This window comes from Artemia sp. Qi Xiang Cuo, chromosome 14 (genome assembly GCF_049724085.1).
Source record: "Artemia sp. Qi Xiang Cuo chromosome 14, ASM4972408v1, whole genome shotgun sequence".
In the NCBI taxonomy this organism is placed as follows: Eukaryota; Metazoa; Arthropoda; class Branchiopoda; order Anostraca; family Artemiidae; genus Artemia; species Artemia sp. Qi Xiang Cuo.
Genome location: NC_142807.1, coordinates 65,043,084 through 65,070,301, shown reverse-complemented (window position 1 = coordinate 65,070,301; position 27,218 = coordinate 65,043,084). Strand labels below are relative to the sequence as shown.

The following is a 27,218-nucleotide window of genomic DNA, read 5'->3' as shown; positions in this document are numbered from 1 at the left end:
CTATAGGACCCCTGTGCCTGAACTGTCATTTCGGTAAATGTAATCAATGGGAAAATACCTATGCCGGTGTGATTGGACAAAATCCTAATCGTGATTTTAGTTTATTGCTACGAGATTGGTATCGTCCTACTTTTAGATTGTTCTGGGAGGAGGAGCCGGGTCAACGATTCAACTGCTGGAACAACAAAAGAATATGGTTTCTACGTCATCATTGTGAAGACAATGGGTTTTATGATTATAAGCCCACTGATTTTTATTTGGTTGTGACGGAATGTGATTCGCCAATTGAGGACACTGTTTGTGAAATAGCTTCAAATAAGAAAATTGAAACATGTGAATTCTATAGAATGAATGAGAATAGTATCATTGACTATACAAAGAGATATGACAAGAGTGTAGTTACACTCTACTTTACAAAATGTGACCCTGACATTGCAGTACATCAGAATCAGTATACTGTGAATTCAGATAATCTACGTGCATTAGTTGTTGTCGACAAATACCTATACCTAGTAGAAGATGAAATCTAAAGAGTAGAAAAGTCGTTTTATCATGTATATAAATTTTTATCTTTTATTAATAAACAATTTCACATACATTCTTAGAACATTTTATTCGTAGGGCACTAAAATCAATATTGAATACTCTTGTAAGTATATTTTCCACTAGAGTCGTTTAATCGAGGTAGGTCAACGCAGATTTTGAGAAATTGCTTGTAGGTATAGCCATGACATCTGAACATGAAAAAGAGTATTTCATGAGAGCCACATGTCTTGGTCGTTTATTCCTTTACCATTATTTGATTTTGAACACTAGTTTTCCCACTGATTTCAATAAAGTTGCTGATGTATGGAGTGTAGAATTTATACGATAGGCCAAGAGGATCAAAAAATTCAAAATTCTTCGCCGTTTGAAGGATGCATAGCCAATGGACAGTCTTCAATGTCGATGGACTGCTATTAACAATGATTAAGGTATTGTTAACAATTGGAATCTCTTCAATGAAGTCCGGAGGTATGCAAGAGGACTTTTACTGGGACATGTATGGATCCATACTAAATACATTGGTTATTCTGCTTGTGTTCATTGTGCTAGGTCTAGTAGTACACTGCCCTCGGGTGGGATTTCTCAACAGGTTTCAAATTGACTCAGTGATATTAGCGTGATACTCTCAGTCAAAGCATCGGCAATTGTACACTCTAAACGTACATTCCCTGTTCGTACTATGCTTATATCCTGAGTCCCCGACAAGTCCAAAACAATTACCCCATAATTTTTTGAAAACATTGAATCGGTTATTCCATTTTCAAATAATTGAGAGTCATGATCTAGGGATTGCATGGTCAACTCGTATAGAGTTCTATAGGATTTTTTGTCAAATGATAGAGTGTACAGTGGAATACCATTCACTTTACACACAAGGCTAGATAGACCAAAAAAATTAAAATCATGGGGGGATTCAGTCCAGGATCCAACGGCACTGCCACTCTTCACAAAGGCCAAAGCCAACTTTGATGGGATTTCTCCATTGATAATTGATGAATTGCTATAGCTACGAGAGCCAGTGGTAATGTGACGTTGATTGGTGATTGTATGGGGGACAAAAAGTTTAATGTTGTTACCATTGGCTCTTAGCTTTTCCACTGTCAATGCAACAGAGCTCATAACCTGTTGTTTTCGGACGTGGAAAATTGCCGATGTGATAATGACATTTGCATCGGGTGCTGCAGGAAGTGTTTTTCTCAAAATGAAATTCGATGGGGCCAGCTGTAACTTTATGTCAATCTTGACATTGGGGGGTAGCCATTGGGATATATTGAATGTATCATGATTTAATTTTCCTACCAGATGATACTCCTGGGTCACTGCAGTAGTCAACTCGCCATCAGTATCAACACCTGATCGATATTCATAGCCCAATGACTGTCCTCTCAACTCCTTGTATGCCTTTGGTGTCATCATCATAAATTGTATGTAACTTGGATAGTTGGATAAATTATTGCTAGTGCTCACCAATGTTCCATTAATAAATACATTAATTTGTTTGAACAGATTTTGTAGAATACAGTTATCGTTCAAGAGAACATCGCCAGCCTTTGGACTTGTATTATCTGACTTTTTCTTCACCACAACATTTGAATCAATAAATGTTGAGGACAAATCAATGAAATAGTCTTCATTGGAAAATATTTCAAAGTGTATATTTTCCGAGAGGGATTGTTGGGGGTGAAATTGTTCATAGTAGCCATACTTGACACTGACATCAACATTTTCAGCATTGAATAGATTCAATGAGGAACTAATTGATGGATATGACGCGCTGATGATGTGAATGACGCACACGCATCCTTTTCAATCCCTCCCCATTTTGCCGAGATTTTAATTGCTCACCAACGGCTCTTGCTGAAGATCTAATATTTTCCTTAACACTCTCCTTGAAATTCTTGCCCGACCCCCAGTCCTGTAGTGTGGATGCAGCAAAATTTGATGCAGTAGGTACAAGATATTTTCTGGCAAGGGGTAGTGCAGAACGAAATAGCCTAGCAAACCAGCTACCAAGACCATAGCCAGACATTGTAGAACGCCCCTTGTAGTAGTCCAATCCATTGTCTATTTGACGGGGACTCAGAGCACCAACATAACAATTGATATCGGGACAGACAAATGGAATTCTTCTATTGTTCATTTTAGGTGATTGTACTGTCGCTGACAATGGGTCAAAAATGACATGTAATCACTGCTAATCCTTTTGTTATTGCTAGAGGATCACCCAATTCACTTCTTAGTGTTAACTGACAGAGTTCCAAATACGAAGTGTTTACAGGAACATACTGAAGATGCTTTATATTATAGTGATGAACAAGTTTATGAGTTGTTTTTCGTTCAAGAACACGTAGGAGGGGTACATTTGAATTACCAACTCTCGATGTTTCCACAAAGGATGCATAGAGTAATATGCAACAGTCCGACGCGAGACCAGGTGGATAATCAGCAAAAATAACTTGATCCATCCCGTAAACGGTTCCAGCATTTTCCCATTGATCATATTCTGTTTAAAGCCAAGAACGACTCTCAGATTATCATTGAGAATAATTATTTCAGTGTCAACAGGTGAGCTAATGTAAATCCTATCATGTTCCAATGAATAATTAAAATGGAATGTACCATTCCTACGGTATGAGATTTTTCTATTGATTGTACGACACAAATCTCTCATATCATCATATTCAATATATTTCAATTTGTCATGTGGATATTCGCTCGATTTAAGTGCTTCAACCCATTCATAGTCGACAAAGAGTGTCCAATCGAATGGTATAACTTTTATATCATACACACGATCCTTTCTCAGGATGTCATATGTATTTCTGAGAATACATTCGACAAGAGCCACTTAATACGCACCGTCAAATTTGATGACGGGGAGAGTTTTGTCCAAAATCATTTGTCGTATTGAAGTTATTTTAGAGAGGATCGGACACATTGGACATAAAAGTTACAAAAAAATCAATAAGTATTGTCATTATCTCCAACACCAATCCAAGAATCAAAACCAGAGTTGTATCCTAGGCACCGAACAAGTAACTGTTTCTTACCCCTGCGAGTACGTGTCTTTAATATCTTTTCAATTTGATAGATTTCACTATTATTTTTAACTTTTTGTAGTTCATAGTCATAAAACCCGCCGAGAATCTCTTCATCTTTGGTATCACGCAAACGATAAGTTACGGATTTAGTGTCTAGGGTTTTTGCCACCTTAAAAAGTTCTGTGGAGCACAAGTAAGTTCCGTTTTCAAAAACATTAGTTATTCTATTATTTCAAATGGCATCAACGACATTGAATTTACATTTCTTCTTGAAAATCATTTCACTAGCATATTTTTTAAGAAAGGCGTCAATTGTATCTATATCAAAATGATGAACTTCCATTGGGGATTTGTTCGACAATCTTCGATGAGGACGTTAATTATAGATGAATATGATTTTACATAAATCATGAATAAAATCCGGTGTATTTTTAAATGTACAATATCTCGAAATTAAAAGTCAAATAGTTCTTATCAATTGTTCGGCCAATGCAGTCTTTATAGGACTATGACTATGATACAGCAGTGTGCTATATTTCACTAGTACGTTTGCAATATGAGGGTTAACAAATTCACTACCACGATCCGTTTGAATTTTTTTATACGAATCCTGTTCGAGAATACTTTCAATGGCCAGAGCAACTTCAACGCCTCTCTTTGATCGCAATGGAATTGCATATGCATAACGACTATAAATAGTGATTCTAAGCAAAGAGTACTAGTACGATGTATTGTAATGTCGTTGAATTTCATCTACAGTCGAGAGATCTTATTACATTATACGTAACGAGGAAAAAAATTCGGTTTTTCGATATAGATTAGCACGAAGTTTATGATTTCTATACAGAATGTAACTTGAATTAATTTTGTATATAGTCTTTTACACTTTTAGCGTTAATACCAGTGACTTTGGAAAGAGTGGTGGGTGAACTTAAACTCCCCGCCTCACCAATATTTTCATAAACACTTTTCAGAACTTCAACCATTTTGAACGTAAACACGTAGTGTAATGTCCGCTACCCTTTTGTATACTAGTTGTGGATGGTGATGGTGACATGATACGTTTTCGCTTTTTCCTCCCCATCATTGTCAAGTTTCCACTAGGTGTGCTAGTATATTCCAAGATTGATTTAAAATCTTCTTCTTCTTCTTCTTCATGTTTTAATGATGTTGTTGATGATGATGATGATGCATGTTCATTTAATTTTTTTAGAATTTGTCAATTGCTAATAAGACTTTTGGGGAAGTTTAATGTATTTACAAAGTTGTATAGATGAGCGTCAAATGATAATAGTCCTTTACGATTTGTAACCATATCACAGATTAAATCAAGTAGATTATAGCTCTTGCCCTGAATTATAATCCCTTTCCCATTGTTCTCAACTTGAATATGATCTTGACCCCTTTCCATGAGATAGGTTAGGAGTCGTTTACTTTGTTCATGATATGAGTGGGGCATTAGATTTCCAATTTTCAATACAATTGAATCCAATTCCTCCTTCTTTAATTGTGTTCCAGCAGCAGAATCCTGAGGAGATGATTCTTTTTTGTGATCAATACCATTGGGCTTCGAGCGATAGGGTTTATGTTTGTCCACTCGGCGAAGTGCATCTTGAAGTAAAAGCAGTTTTTATCATCCTCAATATTCTCGTTGTCTAGGAATTTACTCAGATTGTTCTCAAAGTGTTCCACGGGTGAGAGAGTGAGGGCTATTTGAGTCAATTTGTAGATCTTGGTTAATCTCTCACTAGAAAAGCTGTTTATGAGTCTTGAAGTTACTGGTAGCAACAGGGTGTAAAAGCTACCTCCCTCCTGAATAAGGCGTTTCGTTTTAAAATTCTTTACTTTCTTTTTAGAGGCCCATGTAAGTACAATGGAACGATGTTGCTTTGCCTGTTGCTTAACTACTTTTGGCAGTTGAACATTGCCCTCGGTCAAATTTAAACAAAGTTCAGATATTAGATTAATGAAATCATTGTCAACACCATGTTTGAGTATGGCTTTCCTAAGCGAGGGTTTTGAACTGTTTAGAACTGAAAATAAAGGTCAATTTCTATGTAGTTTCTTCAGTGTCATGATAACAACTAATAGGTCGTTTTTGTGTTCACAGGGAGATATTCTGTAATTTCATTGTCGAAAATATTTGTGACCACACGCAGATCCTCGGGTGTATTTTGATTAAGATCCAATCGGATATAGCCGTAGGGTTTACTAGTTGCCTGATTGTATGCTGAGAGCAGAAATTTAGTTGAGCCTGGATAGATTTGTTTATTGAGAGTAATTAGGGAGCTGGAATCACGAACAACTCTGTAGATGATATAGTAGGTACAGTTCAATACAAGTGTTCGCATACATTTGCTCTGATGAAAGAGATTGTGTAGAACCAGAGTGATGGAAATCTGTTCGTGATGAGAGCGAACAGTGAACAGTTGCTGTGTTTCCTTAGATTATCCCTCAATAGATTCTCCAGGACCGTCAATAACCAGCAAAGAGTTTCGCTTAACAATGCTGAAAAGATCTATTCCCTCTTTGAATTGTAACTGTACCAATCCCGCCGTGTCAATCGCTTTTATTTTATCGTAGGACTCCTGCCAAAACTGTAGCAGTAGTAGATTTTTTTCGGCTTTTCCACAAACATTTTACCGCAATTTTTAATTATTTTAGTTAAGAGTGTGTTTTGCCGGACATTGACGGCTCACACAGAAACGATCTGAAAGGTGTTTTAAATTGATACATGATCCTTTCAATAGTTCACCTAGACAACTAATTGTAGGCAATGGCTTTCTAATTACTAAATAATTTCACTACTACTACTACTCCGTTCAAGAATGAGAAGAAGAAGACGAATAAAGAATCATATTTTCTTTTATTAAACATAAAAAAGTAACAACACTTAAAAATACTACATTGAAAAAAGCACATTAAACATGAAAAAATACACTTTTTTAAATTATTTATAATAAAAAATACAACATTTACATAGACACAGAGAAAAAACACTTAAATAATTACACTTTTTTTTGTTTATTTATTTATAGAAAAAATACACCATTTATTATAATAATGCACTTGAAATAATATCATTTTTATTTACAGCATTTGGTATGGGATCCCCCCCGGGGGGTGGCCGCTGCGGCGGCCGGGGGGGGCCCGCTGGGGCTGGCCGGGAAGTGCCGTGCCCCCCCCCCTCGGCCGCCGCAGCGGCCGTCCCCGGGGGGGGGGGGTCCCATACCAAATGCTGCAAATAAAAATGATATTATTTCAAGTGCATTATTCTAATAAATGTTGTATTTTTTCTATAATTAAATAAACAAAAAAAAGTGTTTTTATTTAAGTGTTTTTTCTTTGTGTCTATGTAAATGTTGTATTTTTTATTATAAATAATTTTAAAAAAAAGTGTATTTTTTCATGTTTAATGGGCTTTTTTCCATGTGGTATTTTTTAAGTGTTGTTACTTTTTTATGTTTAATAAAAGAAAATATGATTCTTTATTCGTCTTCTTCTTCTCATTCTTGAACGGAGTAGTAGTAGTAGGGAAATTATTTAGTCATTAGACAGCTATAGTCTACAGTTAGTTGTCTAGGTGAACTGTTGAAGGGAACATGTATCAATTTAAAACACCATTCAGATTGTTTCTGTGTGGGCCGTCAATGTCGGGCAAAACAACACTCTTAACTAAAATAATTAAAAATTGCGGTAAAATGTTTGTGGAAAAGCCAAAAAAAATCTACTACTGCTACAGTATTTGGCAGGAATCATACCATAAAATAAAAGTAATTGGCACGACGGGATTGGTGCAGATACAATTCATACAGGGACTTGATGTTTTTCAGCATTATTGAACCAAACTCTTGGCTGATCATTGACGATCTGGCTGAATCTATTGAACAATGTTCCAAGGAAATGCTACAACTGTTCACTGTTCGCTCTCGTCATGAACAGATTTCCGTTACTCTGGTTCTCCACAATCTCTTTCATCAGAGCAAATGTATGCGAACACTTGCATTGAACTTCACCTACTATATCATCTACAGAGTTGTTCGTGATTGTAGCTCGCTAATAACTCAATAAACAAATATATCCAAGCGCCCCTAAATTTCTGCCCTCAGCATACAATCAGGCAACTAATAAACCCTACGGCTATATCCTATTGGATCTTAATCAAAATACACCCGAGGATCTACGTGTGGTCACAGATATTTTCGACAATGAAATTACAGTATATCTCCCCTGAACACTAAAATGACCTATTAGTTGCTATCATGACACTGAAGAAACTACATGAAAATAGACATATGTTTTTAGTTCTAAGCACTTCAAAACCCTCGCTTAGGAAAGCCATACTCAAACATGGTATTGACAATGATTTCATTAATCTAATATCTAAACTTTTTTTAGATTTGACCAAGTGCAATATTAAAATACCATAGGTATTTAAGCAATAGGCAAGAAAAAACCGTTCTATTGTACGTACATGTGTATATAAAACGAAAGGAAATAAGTTTAAAAAGAAACGACATCTTGAGGCGGGCGGTAGCTTTTTCACACTTTTACTGCCAATAATTGCAGGACTTGTAAACAGTTTTCTCTAGAGAGAGAATGGCAAAACCCTATAAATTGACTCCAATAGAACTTGCTCTCTCACCCGGGAACGCTTTGAGAACAATCTGAGTAAATTCCTTGACAACGAGAATATTGAGGATGATAAAAAACTGCTTTTACTTCAAGATGCACTTCGCCGAGTGAACAAACATAAGCCCTATCGGTCGAAGGCCAATGGTCACAAAAAAAGACTCATCTCCTAAGGATTCTTCTGATGGAACACAATTAAAGAAGGAGTATTTGGATTAAATTTTATTGAAATTTTGAAATCTAAGCCCCATATAATATCTTGAAAAAATTACACGACTCCTAATCTATCTATTGGAAAGTGGTCAAGATCATATTCAAGTTGAGAGCAATGGGAAAGGGATTATAATTCAGGGCAAGAGCTATGATCTACTTGATTTAATCTATGATATGGTTACAAATCTTAAAGGACTATTATCATTTGACGCCCATCTATACAACTTTCTAAAAACATTAAATGTCCCTAAAAGTATTATTACCAATAGAAAAATTCTAAAAAAATTAAATGATAATGCACCATCATCATCAACAACAACACCATTAAAATATGAACAAGAAGAAGAAGAAGAAGATTTTAAATCAATCTTGGAAAATACTAGCAAACCTAGTGGAAACTTGACAATGATGGGTAGGAAAATGCGAAAACGTATCATGTCACCATCACCATCCACAACTAGTATACAAAAGGGTAGCGGGCGTTACACAACGTGTTTACGTTCAAAATGGTTGAAGTTCTGAAAGGTGTTTATGAAAATATGGGCGAGGCAGGGAGTTTAAGTTCCCTCACCACTATTTCCAAAGTCACTGGGGTTCACACTAAAAGTGTACAAGACTATATATAAAATGAATCAAGTTACACCCTACATAGAAATCATAGACTTCGTCCTAATCATTATCAAAAGCTAAAGCCTTTTACCCATTGCATATAATGCAAGCAGATCTCCTAACTAGATGAGATTGAACGACGTCACAATACACCGTAAAAGAACATTCTACTTGCAATCAGTGTTTATAGTCGTTATACATATGCAATTCTATTGGAATCAAAGAGAGCTATTAACATTACTCAGGTTATAGAAAGTATTATCGAAAAGGCTTCTTATTAGCAAATTCAAATGGATCGTGGTAGTGAATTTGTTAATTTTCACGTTGAAAAAGCACTAGTGAAATATAGTACACTTCTCTATAACCTTCATATCACTATTAAGTCTTCATCGGCAGGGAAGGTGATATTAACTCTTCTAATTTTAATTTCAAGATATTTTACATTGAAAAATACACCAGTTTTTCTTCAGGATTTAGATAAAATCATGTTGATTTATAATCAACGACCTCATCGATCATTGTCCAATTCAACCCCTACGGAAGTTCATCATTCTGATCATGATACAATTGACACCTTTCTTAAACAATATTCCAATGAAACGATTGTCAAGAAGAAAAATAAATTCAATGTTGGTGATACTCTTCGAGTTAATAGAACAACTAATGTTTTTGAAAAGGGGAATTACTTGTGGTCCACCGAACTTTTTAAAGTGGCAAAAATCCTAGACACTAAACCCATAACTTATCGTTTGCGCGATACCAAAGATGAAGAGATTCTCGGCGGCTTTTATGACTGAACTACAAAAAGTTAAAAATAATAGTGAAATCTATCAAATTGAAAAGATATTAAAGACACGTACTCGCAGGGGTAAGAAACAGTTACTTGTTCGGTGGCTAGGATACAACTCTGGTTTTGATTCTTGGATCGGTGTTGAAGATATTGACAATGCCCATTGATTTCTATGTAACTTTTCTGTCCAATATTTCCGATCCTCTCTACAATGACTTTATTACGACAAGTGATTTTTGAACGAAAATCTCCCCCGCCATCAAATTTGACGGTGCGTATGAAGTGGCTCATGTCGACTGTATTCTGAAAAATACCTATGACATCCTGAGAAAGGATTGTGTGTATGATATAAAAGTTATACCATTCGATTGGACACTCTTTGTCGACTATGAATGGGTTGAAGCACTTAAATCTAGCGAATATCCACATGCCAAATTGAAATATATTGAATATGATAATATGAGAGATTTGTGTCGTACAATCAATAGAAAAATCTCGTAAGAATGGTACATTCTATTTTCATTATTCATTGGAACACGAAAGGATTTACATTACCTCACCTGTTGACACTAAAGTAATTATTCTCAATGATAATTTGAGAGACGTTTTTGGCTTTAAACAGAATATGATCAACGGGAAAAATGCTGGCACTGTTTACCGGATGGATCAAGTTACTTTTGTTGATTATCCACCTGGTTTCACCTCGGACTCTTGCATATTTCTCTATGCATCCTTTGTGGAAACAACGAGATTTGGTAATTCAAATGTCCCCCTCCTACGTGTTCTTTAACGAAAAACAACTCATGAACTTGTTCATCACTATAATATAAAGCATCTTCAGTATGTTCCTGTAAACACTTCGTATTTGGAACTCTGTCAGTTAAGAAGTGAATTGGGTGATCCTCTAGCAATAACAAAAGGCTTAGCAGTGTTTACATGTCATTTTCGACCTATTGTTGGCGACAGCACAATCACCTAAAATGAACAATAGAAGAATTCCATTTCTCTGTCCCGATAACGATTGTTATGTTGGTGCTCTGAGTCCACGTCAAATAGGCAATGGATTGGACTGCTACAAGGGGCTTACTACAATGTCTGGCTATGGTCTTGGTAGCTGGTTTGCTAGGCTATTTCGTTCTGCACTACCCCTTGCCAGAAAATATCTTGTGCCTGCTGCATCAAATTTTGCTGCCTCCAACCTACAGGACTGGGGGTCGGGCAAGAATTTCAAGGAGAGTGTTAAGGAAAATATTAGATCTTCAGCAAGAGCCGTTGGTGAGAAACTAAAATCTCGGCAAAATGGGGAGGGATTGAAAAGGATGCGTGCGCGTCATTAACTCATCAGTCTCAACCCAGGCGGGAAGCGAAGGACATCAACAAGGACTTTGAGGAATAAAACAAGGAAGACCAATAAGCAGCAGAAGAAAAAGAAAAAGATTGTTAGATCAAAGAAGGACTTCTTCTCTTAAGATGACTTATCTCCCCCACAAGGAATCATATCCATCAATTAGCTCCTCATTGAATCTATTCAATGCTGAAAATGTTGATGTCAGTGTCAAGTACGGCTACTTTAAACAGTTTCATCCCCAACAACCCCTCTCGGAAAATAAACACTTTCAAATATTTTCCAATGAAGACTATTTCATTGATTTGTTATCAACATTTATTGATTTAAATGTTGTGGTGAAGAAAAAGTCAGATAATACAACTCCAACTGCTGGCGATGGTCTCTCCTACGAGAACTGTATTCTACACAACCTATTCAAACAAATTAATGTATTTATTAATGGTACATTGGTGAGCACTAGTAATAATTTATCCAACTATGCAAGTTACATACAATTTATGATGATGACACCGAAGGCATACAAAGAGTTGAGAGGATCGTCATTGGGCTATGAATATCGACAGGTGTTGATACTGATGGCGAGTTGACTACTGCAGTGACCCAGGAGTACCATCTGGTTGGAAAATTAAATCATGAGATATTCAATATATCCCAATGGCTACCCCCCAATGTCAAGATTGACATAGGGTTACAGCTGGCCCAATCGAATTTCATTTTGATAAACACACTTCCAGCAGCACCCGATGAAAATGTCATTATCACATCGGCAATTCTCCACGTCTGAAAACAACAGGTTATGAGCTCTGTTGCATTGGAAGTGGAAAAGCTAAGAGCCAATGGTAACAACATTAAACTTCTTGTCCCCCATACGATCACCAATCAATGTCACATTGCCACCGGCTCTCGTAGCTATAGCGATTCATCATTTATCAATGGAGAAATCCCATCAAAATTGGCTTTGGCCTTTGTAAAGAGTGGCAGTGCCGTTGGATCCTGGTCTGAATCCCCCCCCCCATGATTTTAATTTTTCGGTCTATCTAGCCTTGTGTGTAAAGTGAATGGTATTCCACTGTACACTCTATCATTTGACAAAAATCCTATAGAACTCTTTACGAGTCGACCATGCAATCCCTAGATTTTGACTCTCCATTATTTTAAAATGGAATAATTGATTCAATATTTTCAAAAAATCATAGGATAATTGTTTTGTACTTGTCTGGGACTCAGGATATGAGCATATTACGAACAGGGAATGTACGTTTAGAGTGTACATTTGCCGATGCTTTGACTGAGAGCATCACGCTAGTATCACTGAGTCAATTTGAAACCTATTGGGAGATCCCACCCGACGGCATTGTTCTACTAGACTTAGCACCATGAACACAAACCAAATAATTAACGTATTTAGTATGGATCCATACATGTCCCAGTACAAGTCCTATTGCATACCTTCGGACTTCATTGAAAATATTCCAAGTGTTAACAATACGTTAATCATTGTTAATAACAGTCTATCTACTTTGAAGACCGGTCATTGGCTATGTATCTTTCAAACGGCAAAGAATATTGAATTTTTGATCCTCTTGGCCTATCGCATAAATTCTACACTCCCTATATCAGCAACTTCATTGAAAAGACTGGGAAAACCATTATTCAAAATCAACGAAGAGTGCAGGATTTAACGACTAAGACATGTGGCTTTCATGCACTACTCTTTTTGATGTTCAGATGTCGTGGCTATACCTACAAGCAGTTTCTCAAAATCTGCGATTACTTACCTCGATTGTACGACTTTCTAGTGGAAAATATACTTACAAGCTTATTTAATATTGATTTTAGTGCCCTACGAATAAAATGTTCTAAAAATGTATGTGAATTTGTTTATTACTAAATGATAAAAATTTATATAAATGATAAAACGACTTTTCTACTCTTTAGATTTCATCTTCTACTAGGTATAGGTATTTGTCGACAACAACTAGTGCAGGTGGATTATCTGAATTCACAGTGTACTGATCCTGATGTACTGCAATGTCAGGCTCACATTTTCTACAGTAGAGTGTAACTTCATTGTTGTCATATCTCTTTGTATAGTCAATTATACTATTCTCATTAATTCTATAGAATTCACATGTTTCAATTTGTTTATTTGAAGCAATTTTACAAACAGTGTCCTCAAGTGTCGAATCACATTCCATCACAGCCAAATAAAAATCAGTGGGCTTATAATCATAACACACATTGTCTTCACAACGATGCCGTAGAAACCATATTCTTTTGTTGTTCCAACAGTTGAATCGCTGACCTGGCTCCTCCTCCCAGAACAATCTAAAACCACGACGATACCAATCTCGTATTAATAAACTAAAATCACGCTTAGGATCCTTTCAATCATACCGGGATACGTATTCTCCAACTGATTACATTTATCATAGTGACAGTTGGAGCAAAGGTGCCCACTAGGATGAGAGTCACCCACCTCTTCAAGATAGGGATTACAACCTTTAATTTGTACAGCATATCCTCTATGCAATTTACATGGGTTGCATAATCTACAGTTTTACTCATACTCATCAATCATTGTGCAATTCTCAGATGATGACCAGCTGCCTAATGTATACATACATAGCGGACATGTCTGGAACATTTTTTTCATGTGTTGACACTCTCACTGCCACAATGAAACTGAGCTAGCAACAACAAAAAATTGTCTGAGATAGTGAGAGAGGAGTAAATCATCCTTGAGCACCATCTTTCTCATGAAATAAAAGTCCTAAATTTCTAAACTAATGTTTAATAGCATATCCACAATATCATTTTGCCATGTCGTGATCAATATATCAATAAATTGTGTAAATGCATTTGGACCACGATGTAGAAGCTTCATACAATAATCTAATGATGGAGAATCAGTTTTCATTATATCGACAAGCATTCCCCGAGAAAATATCTTCCTTTGAATAGACAGCTCTAGAAAATCATCATCTAGAATCAAACGTTTTTCCATACGCACTAGATTCCTCATGATTCGCTCTTTCTCAAATCTATCCATTTTTTAGAGTCCTAACACTCTCACAACCAACTTCAGACTAACCAGAATTGTTTTTTTTTCTACTCTAAAAAATATACGCTTGTCTACTATAGAAAAAAAAATACCTTTGATTTGGGAACAATTTAATTGAACATAATTACAATAATAATATTCACCGATGAATTTTGTTCTCATCAATATATTTTGATAGCACATCTAATGCTGACCGAAGTTTATTTATATGCACAATATTCACTTTTCCAGCAAAACACGTATCTAGCATACATATCGTCCCATTCAAGGCATAGTCTACAGCCACCGGTTATTTCCACAGCCACATTTGGTACTCGTATATCATTGCTGCTACCGGCTCCATCATTAATCTCCAATAATGTAAATGCAACACTCATTTTTCTCTACTAATATCCTCTCAAATAAACTATTCTATCTGAATTCAATTCTCTTACTAATATGAATTGTAAAGAAAACCATTCCTTTTATTCAAATCCCAATCACGAATCAAGTTATCGTATATTAAGCAACCATCGATGTCTCTTATTGGCTCCTAAAAGATGTCTACGTCAAACGATACATTCTTATACAATTCGCATCAATAACGAAAAAACAGTTTCTTGTACGGTTCATATCTATTACACTTTTGACCTTCTTGTAGGCGTGAATGTATGGTTGAATGTAGGTTTTCAATCAATAGCAATTCCATGTATTTTTTCATGTAGGTTCAGTGGTGCCTATTATCACACTACTGCTATATGCAAGTCCCTGCATGTAAATTTGGTTGAGCTCAAGTAAAAGCTCTACTTTAACAAAAATATGCAAGTCTTTTTTGTTAAGAAAAGCTAATTTACGAAGTTGAATCATTTAAAGAATTGGGAATATTTACTGCATTCCCAGTACGATTACAGTTCAGGGGTGCCAATTCATGGAAATGTGGGTGCCAAGAAATTTTGAATTGAGATACAAAAAAAAATGAATTTTTCAAGATTTAAGGGAGCCATTTTATTGTTCTGTCTCGTTTTTTTTTAATGAAATAACCACAAACCAGTGATTTTCAAAATCTAGGGTACAAATGCCCTGCCTACCAACCATCTCACTCTCCCAATTCCCACCCTATTCTAGTACTATGAAAAACCATGATTTTCAATTCAGATTCATTGTCACATTACTAATATGGATACATAATAGCTTACCGTTGCTTGATAAAGCTTGCCGTATTTTGGTATTAATCAAAAAAACTTTTTGCACAAAATAAGTGTTTCCAAAAAAAAGTAAAGAACTCCATTAAACCAAAAGTGAACAAAAATAGAATCAAATGACCTACCAAGCATACAACTACCACAAATCAGAATTAATAAATAAATGAAACCGAAAACAAATAGAAATTAAAATAAGTCAAACTCAAAATGAGCAATAATTAATCTGAGTAGGGCTCTAAACCGTGTGCTTTCTATAAGCCAGAATATAATTTGTAATTTACTGAAAAAAATTCAAATCTATTTACTGAAAAAAATGTGCATTGTCAGTTTAATATACATATGCTGATATTTATTCCTTAAAATCTTAATTAATTTTCGGTTTCTTAAAGTTATAAAAGTAAAAACATTAAACAAATTATTTTAAGTGAAGTACAAATTATATTCTGGCTTTTAGAAATCATAGGGTTTAGAATCCTACTCAGATTAATGTCTGTTCGTTTTGAGTTTGACTTATTTTAATTTCTGTTTGTTTTGGGGTTAATTTATTTATTAATACTGATTTGTGGTAGTTGTATGCTTGGTAGATTATTTGATTCTATTTTTGATCATTTTTGGTTTAATGGAGTTCATTACTTTTTTTTGAAATAGTTATTTTGTGCAAAAAGTTTTTTTGATTAATTTCTGTTTGTTTTATATTGGCATAGTCTTTTTCAGGGAGAAAGAGTGAACCCCTTCTGAAGTTAAACAACCATCCCTTCCATAAAAAACCTTTAATACCCCCTGGGGATAACTTACAACCCTTGCCCCTAATCTCTTGGGTTTGTTTCGACCCCCAAAGCCTTGTTATATGATATTTGTACTATTTTGAATAGGATGGCTATCTCAAAATTTCTATTAGACGCATTTCGGGACAATATGACGTGTGTGTAGGGGGAAGAGGGTAGCTGCTCTCTGATCACTTTGACTCTTAAAAAAGGGCACTAGAGTGTCTGATTACCAATCCAATGAATCCCCTTTGAAGTTTATATGACCACCCTTTCTATAAAAATCCTATATTTTCCCTGGGCAAAACTTACAACCCTTGCCCTGAGGGCTGGGGGGATTTTTTATTCTCAAAGACATAATTTCCAGACCTTTCTGATAGTCTTAACAAAATGGCTGCATCGAAATTTTGATTGGTAGTGTTTGAGACAATGATAGGTGTGGAGGGAGACATTTGCCCTCCTATCACTTTTGACTAATAAAAAAGTCACTGGTCCTCTCAATTTCCAATCAAATGAGCCCTTTGAAGCTTCTACGACAAAAACTTCTATAAAAACATTAAATGCCCCAAAGGCATAACTTACGACCCTTGTCCTGAGGGCTGGGGGGAGGGTTGCCATCCTCAAAGGCATAATTTCCAGACCTTTCAGCTACGTTGAACAAAATGGCTATCTGAAAATTTTGACTGGATGTGTTTGGGGAAATGGTGAGTGTGAGAGGGGGGTTAGTTACCCTTCAATCACTTTCGGCTATTAAAAAGGGCACCAGCCCTCTCAATTTCCAATTGAATGAGCCCCTTTTGAAGTTTCTACGACAACGCTGTCTATGAGAACCATATATGCCCCCTGGGCATAAATTATAACCTTTGCCCTCGGGGCTCTTGGGGTTTGTTATCCTCAAATACATAATTCCCAGAAATTTCAACTACGTTGAACAAAATGACCATCTCCAAACTTCGATTGAATTTTGTTTGGGGTAATTGAGGGGGTGAGAGGGAGGTTAATTGCTCTACTATCAGTTTTGACCATTAAAAAGAACACCAGTCATTTTAATATCCAATTGAATGAGCCTTTTTTTGTGTTTCTACCACAAAAATTTCTATAAAACCATATATGCCCCCGGGGCATAACTTACAATACTTGCCCTGAGGGTTGTGGGGGGGGGGAGCTTGTCATCTCCAAAGATCTAGTTTCCAGAAGTTTCAACTACGTTGAACAAAATGAATATCTCAAAATTTTGATTGAATGTGTTTGGGGAAATGGGGGGCGTGAGAGGGGGGTTAGTTGTTCTTTAATCACCTTCGACTATTAAAAAGGGCTCTAGCCTTTTCAATTTCCAATCGAATGAGGTTCTTTTGAAGTTTCTACGACAACTCATTCTACAAAAACTTCATATGCCCCAATGGCATAACTTACAACCCTTGCCCTGAGGGCTGTGGGGGGGTTGTCGTCCTGAAAAACCTAATTTCCAGAATTTTCAACTAAGTTGAAAAAAATGGCTAAATCACAATACTGACTGTGTGTGTTTGAGGAAATGGCGAACGTGAGAGGGGGGTTAATTGCCCTCCAATGACTTTCTACTATTAAAAAGGGCACTAGCCATTTCAATTTTCAATCGAATAAGCCCTTTTTGAAGTTTCTACAACAACGCTTTCTATATGCCCCCAGGGCATAACTTACAACCCTTGCCCTGAGGGCTGTGTGTGTGGGGGGGGTGTCATCCTTAAAGACCTAATTTTAAAAATTTTCAACTACGTTGAACAAAATGGCTATCTCAAAATTTGATTGGATGTGTTTGAGGAAAAAGTGGGCTTGAGAGGGGGGTTAGTTGCCATCGAATCACTTTCGACTATTAAAGGGAGCACTAGCCCTTTGAATTTCCAATCGAATGAGCCCTTTTTGAAGCTTATATGAGAACGATTTCAATGATAACCGTATATGCCCCCATAGCATAACTTATAACCCTTGCCCTGAGGGCTGTTTGGGGAGGGGGTTGTTATCCTCAAAGACCTAATTTTCAGAACTTTCAACTTCGTTGAACAAAATGGCTATCTCAAAGTTTTGGTTGGATGTGTTTGGGAAAAGGTGGGTGTGAGAGGGGGGTTAGTTGCCCTCCAATCACTTTCGACTATTAAAAAGGGCTCTTGCTGTTTGAATTTCCAATCGAATGAGCTCTTTTTGAAGTTTTTACGACAACGCTTTCTATAAAAATCTTATATGCCCCCAGGGCATAACTTATAACCCTTGCCCTGAGGGTTGTGGGGGAGTGTCCTCCTCAAAAATATAGTTTCTATCTGGAAATCAACTATGCTGAACAAAATGGCTATCTCAAAATTTTGATTGGAAGTGTTTGGGGAAATGGTGGGCGTAAAAGTTGCCTTCCAATCACTTTCGACTATTAAAAAGGGCATAAGCCACTTCAATTTCCGATCGAATGAGTCCTTTTCGAAGTTTTTACGAGAACTCCTTCGATATGAGGTGCCCCGGTCTATAAAAAAATAAATAAATAATGCATTGTGCCAACATCGTTCTTTACTTAGGCAGCGCTATTCCGCTGCCTATGATTAATAAATAAATAAATAATCGTATTAGGATTATGGAGGCTATGACTTTCCATGCTTTCTTTACACAGTGAGATTTCCAGCTCAACTGATGATCAAAATGATCCTCAGGCATTTTTTACTTTGGTGATTATGAGGTGACCATACATTTTTAGAGTAACAGGAACTTCCCATTTCCTCCTACTTGTGAGTGCAACAACCTCACTCTTTTCAGGAGCAAATCTTAGTTTATGCTTTTGTGACCAGACCTGAATATTTTTCAGCATCCAGCATTGTCCCAGTTAAGGAGGGTCTTCAGACATTTACCATTTTGGGAAGATGCTGGATTATCAAGCATCAAGCAATCAATTAATTCAACCAGTAAATTCACAACAAAAACTTCAACATAGAATGTTGAGGCTCTATGGCCAGGAAAAAAATAGAGGAAAGACAGAAATTAGACAAATACTAAAAAAAGGAAGAAAAGTATTTTCAATATAATGCATTTCAACCTTTCAAAGACTCAACACGCACACACACACGCACAAACACACACACACATATACAGACACACACACACAGACACAGACACACACACACACACACACACACACACACACACACACACACACACACACTACATACATACATACACACACACACACACACACACACACACACACACAGACACACACACACACAGACACACACACACAGACGCACACAAACACAGACAAAGACACACACACACACACAGGCACACACACACACAGACACACACACACACGCACACACACACACACAGACACACACACAGACACACACACACACTACTACACACACCACTACACATACTACACATAGTATGTGTAGGAAAAATGTGTTTTAGCTTCCTCAAAATTCCAAGACTCCTTGAGATCATCATATTAATTAGTCCAATATGATGCTTGAATGAATGGTTTTCATCGAGGAGAATACCGAGAAAACGGACATAGCGATTCTTAGGTCTACTGAGAGAGCCCCTTGAAAGCTGGATATTAGTTAACTCAGGGCACGCATGAGAAATACGGGAAAAAAAATGACATCAATATTTAGGGCATGGAAATTTGCAACAAACCAAATAACGACTCTCTCAAAAAGCTCAACTAATTTGGGAAGAATCTCAGACTCAGTTCCTACTACAGTACCAACGGTACTGTCATCAGCAAAAGCAACGAGAGTGTCCACATCCTGCGAGAGTGATGGATTTTCTTTAGCATTGAAAGATTCACGATGACATAGGGACAGCAAATTGTAGGTTTTTGTTTCTTAACCGCAACTATTAGGTCATTAACATAAATCAAAAACAGAAACGGTTAAAGAACAGAGCCTTGAGGAACACAAAACTCGACTTCAGACGAAAAGCGGGAAAGGGAATCTATGGAGATAGTTCTACCTGACAAATAGGAATCAAACCAAGCATGAGCCTGTCCTCTTACACCATTGTGTGATAGCTTATACAGCAGACTCTCGTGAATTAAAGAATCAAAAGCCTTACGGCCATCCAGGAATATAGCATAAACCAGAGTCAAGCGCGGTGTGGAGAAAGTTCAAAAGAGTTACACATGCCTGCTCCATAGAATGTTTAGCTTGGGAGCCAAACTGAAAATCATGAAAAATTCTTTTAGCCTCTAGAAAAGCAAGTAGACAGGAAAGCATGGTCTTTTCAAAAATTTTGCTAAAAACAGACAGCAAAGATATAGGTCGATAATTGGCTGGATCATTTCGTCATATAAAACAATTACTTTAGCTCGCTTAAGAGAACTGGGGAAAATCCAATTTTCAAAAGAAAGATTTATAAGCTTCGTCAATAGAAAAATAATTGAAGGAAGAATGAACTTAACTACCATAAGCTGCGTTTTCAGACACCGTGGGTCTCAACACGGGGTGGACACGTGTAGTGCAACAAGCGTTTTTAAAATGTGGGTTCTACTCCCAACGAACAGGGTTGAAACCGGCTTTGCTGAAAACGCTTTATAGCAGGACTGAAGGCAAGAATTCAAAATTTGTAATAGGGAATTTTAAACGTACATAGACTCCAGTAACTTGAGGTTTAAGAAAAAAAAAGATCGAAAAGAATAAAGATATTTATTCGTTAGTTATGCTTCAGATTTTCACTTTTTTCCATAAAGATAATTCTAGTTTTATAAGCTGTTCCTATTATTGCATTTCAACCATATCTTAAAGGGATTCATAAATTGATCATATTGTGAAAGATTGAATTTATGGTGTTTTCAGCACAATGACAAAGGCCATGAAAAAATTGATCAACAGATTCTAATGAACAAAATTCATTAACTGCAAACTCGGGTTTGTAGTTCATTTTTAAATTCTAGCGCCAATTACTGTGAAACCCGTGTTTGAACTTGGTACTAAAGCAGGTTCCAGAAACCGGGGTTTGAAGACGATAGAAAACACGTTGGCTTAAAACAGTTGAGAACAGATTGGTGTAGAACCAAGACTTCTGAAAACGACTGGTGCAGAGTTGGGTTTTAACCCGTGTTGGAACCTGGTGCCTGAAAACGCAGCAATAGTTGGAATCCAGTCAGGGCCAGACGAAGAAGAACCTTTCAAGCTATTTGCAATCCTGGCTACTTCAACATCAGAAACAGGATATAAAACCATCGATTTGAGACTAGGCAGACCAAGATAGGATTTATAATCTGGTTGTGACTGTGAAGACCTGACTGAAGAAGCAGTGGTTTTCCCAATATGGGCAAAATATGATGTAAATGCTTTTTGAACAGATGGAACACCCTCAACAACCACATCACCAACTAAAAGATTTGGAGGGATAGAAGGAGCCGGAGGAGAACGTTTGAGGACGGAATTGATCACTTGCCAAGTTTTTCGGATATCCTTCGCACAATCCGAGAATTTTTGTAATAATAAAGGAATGGATTCTTTTATTATGAGTTCAGACAGGGCATTGTCAAATGCCCCTTTTGTGTCTAGAAATATGCCTTAAATATGCTCCTTATTTCCAAGAGCTTGTTCTATATACCATGCTGAATACCGTGCAACTGTTGGACACGTGCAACTGGATGTAGCATCCAGTTTTAAAACCCATTCGTTTTAGTAATCAAATTTCGAGATTCTAAATACTTGGTCCTTGGACTACTAATCAGGTATCAACTTATTAATCACTCCGTCACTAGTTGAAAAGATGCTAGCACAATCAGTCAGTAAGATCAAGGGTTTGGACAATCATTTTTAGAATAACACTTTCGACTGTTGGCCTAGATTTGCTTTCCAAATCTATTGGAGCCATTGTTCTCTCTTAGAATATCAGATGGTTAGCTAAGTCTGTGTTGCTAGACAGCTCCGGATATAAAGGCCATATGGCTCCAATGTTCTATTATTATTCATTTTATTTTCTTGCCAGAGGCACTTCATATGGAAGGGGTGGTCCTATAAACTTCGGAGGGGGTTCGTTCGATTGGAAATCGGAAGTTACAGTGTCCTTTTTAAGAGTCAAAACTGATCGGAGGGTAGCTAGCTCCCCCCAAGCCCTTTTTCCCCAAAACCATCCAATAAACATTTTAAAATAGCTGTTTTGTTGAAGATAGTTCAGACATCAAATAAAAAAACTCCGGGGTCAACACAAACCGCCAGAGCCCGGGAGCAAGTGTTAAGTTATGCCCCGGGTGCATATAAGGTTTTTTATGTAAGGGGTGGTCGTATAAACTTCAGAGGTGGTTCATTTGATTGGAAATTGAACATTCTAGTTACCTTTTTATGAGTCAAAAGTGATGAGAGGGCATCTACCCCCCTTCCCCCCCCCCCACACCCTCTTTTCCCCAAATGCAACCGATAAAAATTTTAAGATAGCCAGTTTGTTTGAAATAGTCAGACAATCAGATAATAAAAACTTCGTGATCAACACACCCCCCCCCCTCCCAGGGCAAGGGGAAGGGTTGTAACTTATGCCCTGGGGGCATATAAGGTTTTCATGGAAGAAATGGTCATATGAACCTCAGAGGGGATTCAAATGATTAGAAATTGAAAGTTATAATTCCCTTTTTAAGAGTCAAAAGTGATCCAATGGCAACTAACCCCCTCTACCCCCCCCCCCCCCAAAGCTCTTTCCCCAAATGTGTCCGATCGAATTTTTTATATAGCCATTTTGTTCAAAATAAACCAAAGATCATATAAAAAATACTCAAGGGATAACACAGCCCTCTAGAACTTGGGGGCAAGCGTCTTAAATGATGCCCAGGGTATATAAGGTTTTTTATGGAAAGGATGATCGTATAAACATTAGAGGCGGCTCATTTGATTTTAAATTGGAATTTCTAGTGCCCTTTTTAAGAGTCAAAAGTGATCGGAGAGTAACTAGCCCCCCACGCTCCCTAATGTGATTTTTCCCCGAATGTATCCGATCAAAATATTGAGATAGCTTTTTTGTTCAAAATAGTTTAAAGATCCAATAACAAGAACTCAGGGGTTGACACAGCCCCGAGGGGAAGTGTTGTAAGTTATGCCTCGGGGGCAGATAAGGTTTTATGTAAAGAGTGGTCGTATAAACATCAGAGCTGGCTCATTTGGTCGGAAATTGAAAGTTCTAGTTTCCTTTTTAAGAGTCATCAAAAGTGAAAGGAGGGCATCTACCCCTCCCTCCCCCCCCCTCACACACACCCTCTTTTCCCAAACTCATTCAATAAAATTTTGAGATAGCCATTTTGTTTGAAATAGTCCAACGATCAGATAATAAAAACTCCGGGATCAACATACCCCCCCCCCGAGGCCGGGGGAAGGGTTTTAACTTATGCTTGGGGGTATATAAAGTTTTATGGAAAAGGTAAACTTCGGAGGGGCTCAAATGACTAGAAATTGAAAGTTTTAGTTTATTTTTTGAGAGTCAAAATTTATCTGAGGGCAGCTAGCCCCCCCCCCCCCCAACAACAACAACCATCTTTTCTCCATATATGTCCGTTTGAATTTTTGAGATTTTCGTCTTTTCCGAAATAGACAAAAAGATCATATAATAAAAATTCCGGTGTTTACTCAACCCCCCAGAACCCGCAGGCAAGTGTTGTAAATTATAGCCCCGTGGTATATAAGGTTGACACTTTCTTCAATGACGGATAAAAAAGCCAATTTTATTGGTGTCCAAAAACTTGATTAAAAATAATAATAAAAAATTATCTTTATGGCAAACGAGCTGATTGCTTCTGGAAGAAACTCTGAACAAATGTCAAGCCGCTTTGTTCCCAAGGTCCATTAGATTATTGTGGGAAATTTTTGTAATAGTATCTCTGACACTGTCACACTTCACAACAATAATTTTCATACTTCCTTATATTGGGTAGGTCCTAATGCAAAGGTAGATATGGTCGCGGATGCCGTCCACGTCGTTGGATTATTCTACGGTCTATAACAAGACACTTGAGTGATGAAGTTCGGCCTTGTCCGACCCTTGTTAATATCCAGCTATTTGGTGCAAGAACTGAGATTTCAGGCACTCTAAATTAGGTTATAAGACTCATTACCATGGGTGTACGGAAGGGGGCAGAGGGGGAAGCTGCCTACCATGGGTGTACGGAAGGGGGGCAGAGGGAGCAGCTGCCCCCCCTAGAAATCCAAATTTACATTAGATATTGCGGAAAAAGCAGATGGTAGAAAAAGCAGTTGAAAAAGGTTGATGGCTAAAAAGCAGTTGATAAAAGGTAGATGGTTGAAAAAGCTGGAAATAAACCGCTTTAATGACAATAAAAATCAAACAAGAAGCAATTACCCATAATATCTTGGAAAGATATAATTATAATCCAAGAAGATTAATTAATGCTGAATCTTATTGATGATTTATGATTTTTGGTGATAACTTATTAATAAAGATTTCATAGGTATGATAGAACTTGCTGGCAATGTAAGGTTTTGTAAACTGCCAATATAACATCAGCTCACCACCCTTCATCAAAGAATTGGCTACCCCCCCCCCTAGAGAATAAGCTACGTACGTCCATGCTCATTACAGCTTTGAACTCTTGTGTCATATCAATAAGACGCATTAATTTATAATGGAATATTCACAGTATCATGTATTTTCGTAAGCTCCTTGCACCTTTTCTACCATTCCACGAGAAAAGGTATTTAAAGCAACCAAAACCGGTTGTTTATACCTGATTCTCTATTACTACCGTTAACACCATTCTTGTTAGATATGCGGTGGCCTGATGGTTGTTGGTCGTTAGATGTGTGTTAGACCTTTCTTGCACACAAGATAAGAGTTATTAATAATGAAATAAACTTACAATGAATATACTAATCTTTACAAAGGCTCCTTAGCCTGTAAAAGAGGGGGAAAACATACGAGCCGTTCAGCCATGAATTCAGAGAAAGAAAAAAAGGATTATAAAATTTTAACATCACCAAACAAAAAAAAATGAAATTGAAAAAAAGAGAGAAAAAATTGATTCAATAAATTACTCCAATCAATCCTACACAAAAAAAGAAAAAAAGTCGAAGTAAAAAAATGTTTAACTGTTTTTTTTAACAAGTTATAATTGTGGCACCTCTACACTGGCGGATCCAGGGGCCGGGGGGCCCTGGGCCCCTCCCAGTATTTTTCTGGTGCCCTCTTTCTTTTTTTCACTCTTTTTTTTTAGAATGAATTCGTCAATCTTATCAATTATTGGCACCTTTGTCACATTTGGCCCCCCAAGATTTTGCTCATTGGCACCCATGTCGCAATCCTCCCCCCTAAGACTTTGCTCTAGATCCACCCCTACACCTCCAAGCTGATTCAGAATTCATTTTCCATACGATTTGATTCGCCGTTACCGTAGTCAAGCCTGACCTTATATCAAACAGTTCGTGGTAACGAACTGTAAGTAAGGAGCGACCCGGCTCAATGGTAACCGAAACTCTAAAAAACGGGATTTTGATACCAATAGATACATCAAAATAAACAGATTTTAATTCTGATTTCAAATATATAAGTTTCATTAAGTTTAATTTTACCCATCAAAAGTAACGAGACTGAGAAAATTTGGCTTATTTTCAAAAAAAGGGAGAAAGACTCCCTTAAAAGCCAAAGAACCTTAATGAAAATCACTCAATCATATTCAGCGTATCAAAGAACCCTGCTGTAGAGGTATCAAGCTCATATCAGAAAAATTTGGAATCTTGTAATTTTTTGCCAGGAGAAGATCACGGATGCGTGTTTATTTCTTTCTTTGTTTGTTTTTGTTTATTTTTTTCCCAGGGGTGATCGTATCGACCCAGTGGTCCTAGAAGATCGTAGGAGGGCTCATTCGAATGGAAATTAAAAGCTCTAGTTCTCTTTATAAATAACAAAAAAAAATGGAGGGCAACTAGGCCCCCTCCCACGCTTATTTTTTTCCCAAAGTCACCCGATCAAAATTTTGAGATAGCCATTTTGTTCAGCATGGTCGAAAATATGATAAAAATGTCTTTTAGGATGACTTGATCCCCCAAAGTCCCCAGGGGGAGGGCTGAAAGTTATGAACTTTACTCAATGTTAACATATAGTATTGGTTATTGGGAAGTATACAGACTTTTTAAGAGGAGATTTTTTCTGGTAGGTGGGGGAAGGAGAGGGTCGGGGGCTATATGGAAGGATCTTTCCATGAAGGAAGTTTTCATGGGGGAAGGGACATTGCTATGAAGGGGGCGCCGGATTTCCTAGCATTATTAAAGAAAAAGATCAGGAATTAAATAAAAAAAAAACAAGTTTTTCAACTGATCAACTGATTGTGATTAAGAGGTCATTTTTAAAGAACTGGAAAAAAAATTCGAACTATAGTTTAAAGAGCAGGGTATTGACTAGGGGGCGAACCCCCTAATATACGTGTTAAAAATTTATGAATATAGAAGTTCGTTACGTAAGTTAATTCTAAGTTACGTATATTTATTACTAATAAAAACGTTCGTAAATAAAATTAAACAAGTTTCGAGAAAGCCATTTAACCAAATATAATATGCAAATTTTATTTTAATTATTCATGTACGGTGAGCCAAAATCAAAACCTGCATTAATTCAAAAATGTTCGAAAATTAAATAAAAAAAACAAGTTTTTTTAACTGAAAGTAAGGAACGACGTTAAAACTTAAAACGAACAGAAATTATTCCGTATATGAAGGGGCTGTCCCCTCCTCAACGCCTCGCTCTTTACGCTAAAGTTTGACTTTCTCACAACTCTATTTTTTTAAACAATAAAAAAACTTTAGCGTAAAGAGCGAGGCGTTGAGAAGGGGACAACCCCCTTCATATACAGAATAATTTCTGTTCGTTTTAAGTTTTAACGTCGTTCCTTACTTTCAGTTTAAAAAAAAACTTGTTTTTTTTATTTAATAGCGAGTAGAAGGGATCTTAATAGGATTTGTATTACGAAGATGGTGTTGCAATGCCTTTTCTACTATATTATCTGATATGTATTCAGGCAAAAAATCTGCTAAATTGAGATTAGATAGAATCCTCATAATGTCTTT

At 36.9% G+C, this 27,218-nt stretch overlaps 1 protein-coding gene across 1 annotated transcript in view; it reads left to right on the top strand.

The window, feature by feature from the left end:
• Positions 1 to 27,218, top strand: part of LOC148944756 (uncharacterized) — a 97,703-nt gene that overhangs the window by 31,873 nt on the left and 38,612 nt on the right. The gene's annotated exons all lie outside the window — the stretch shown is intronic.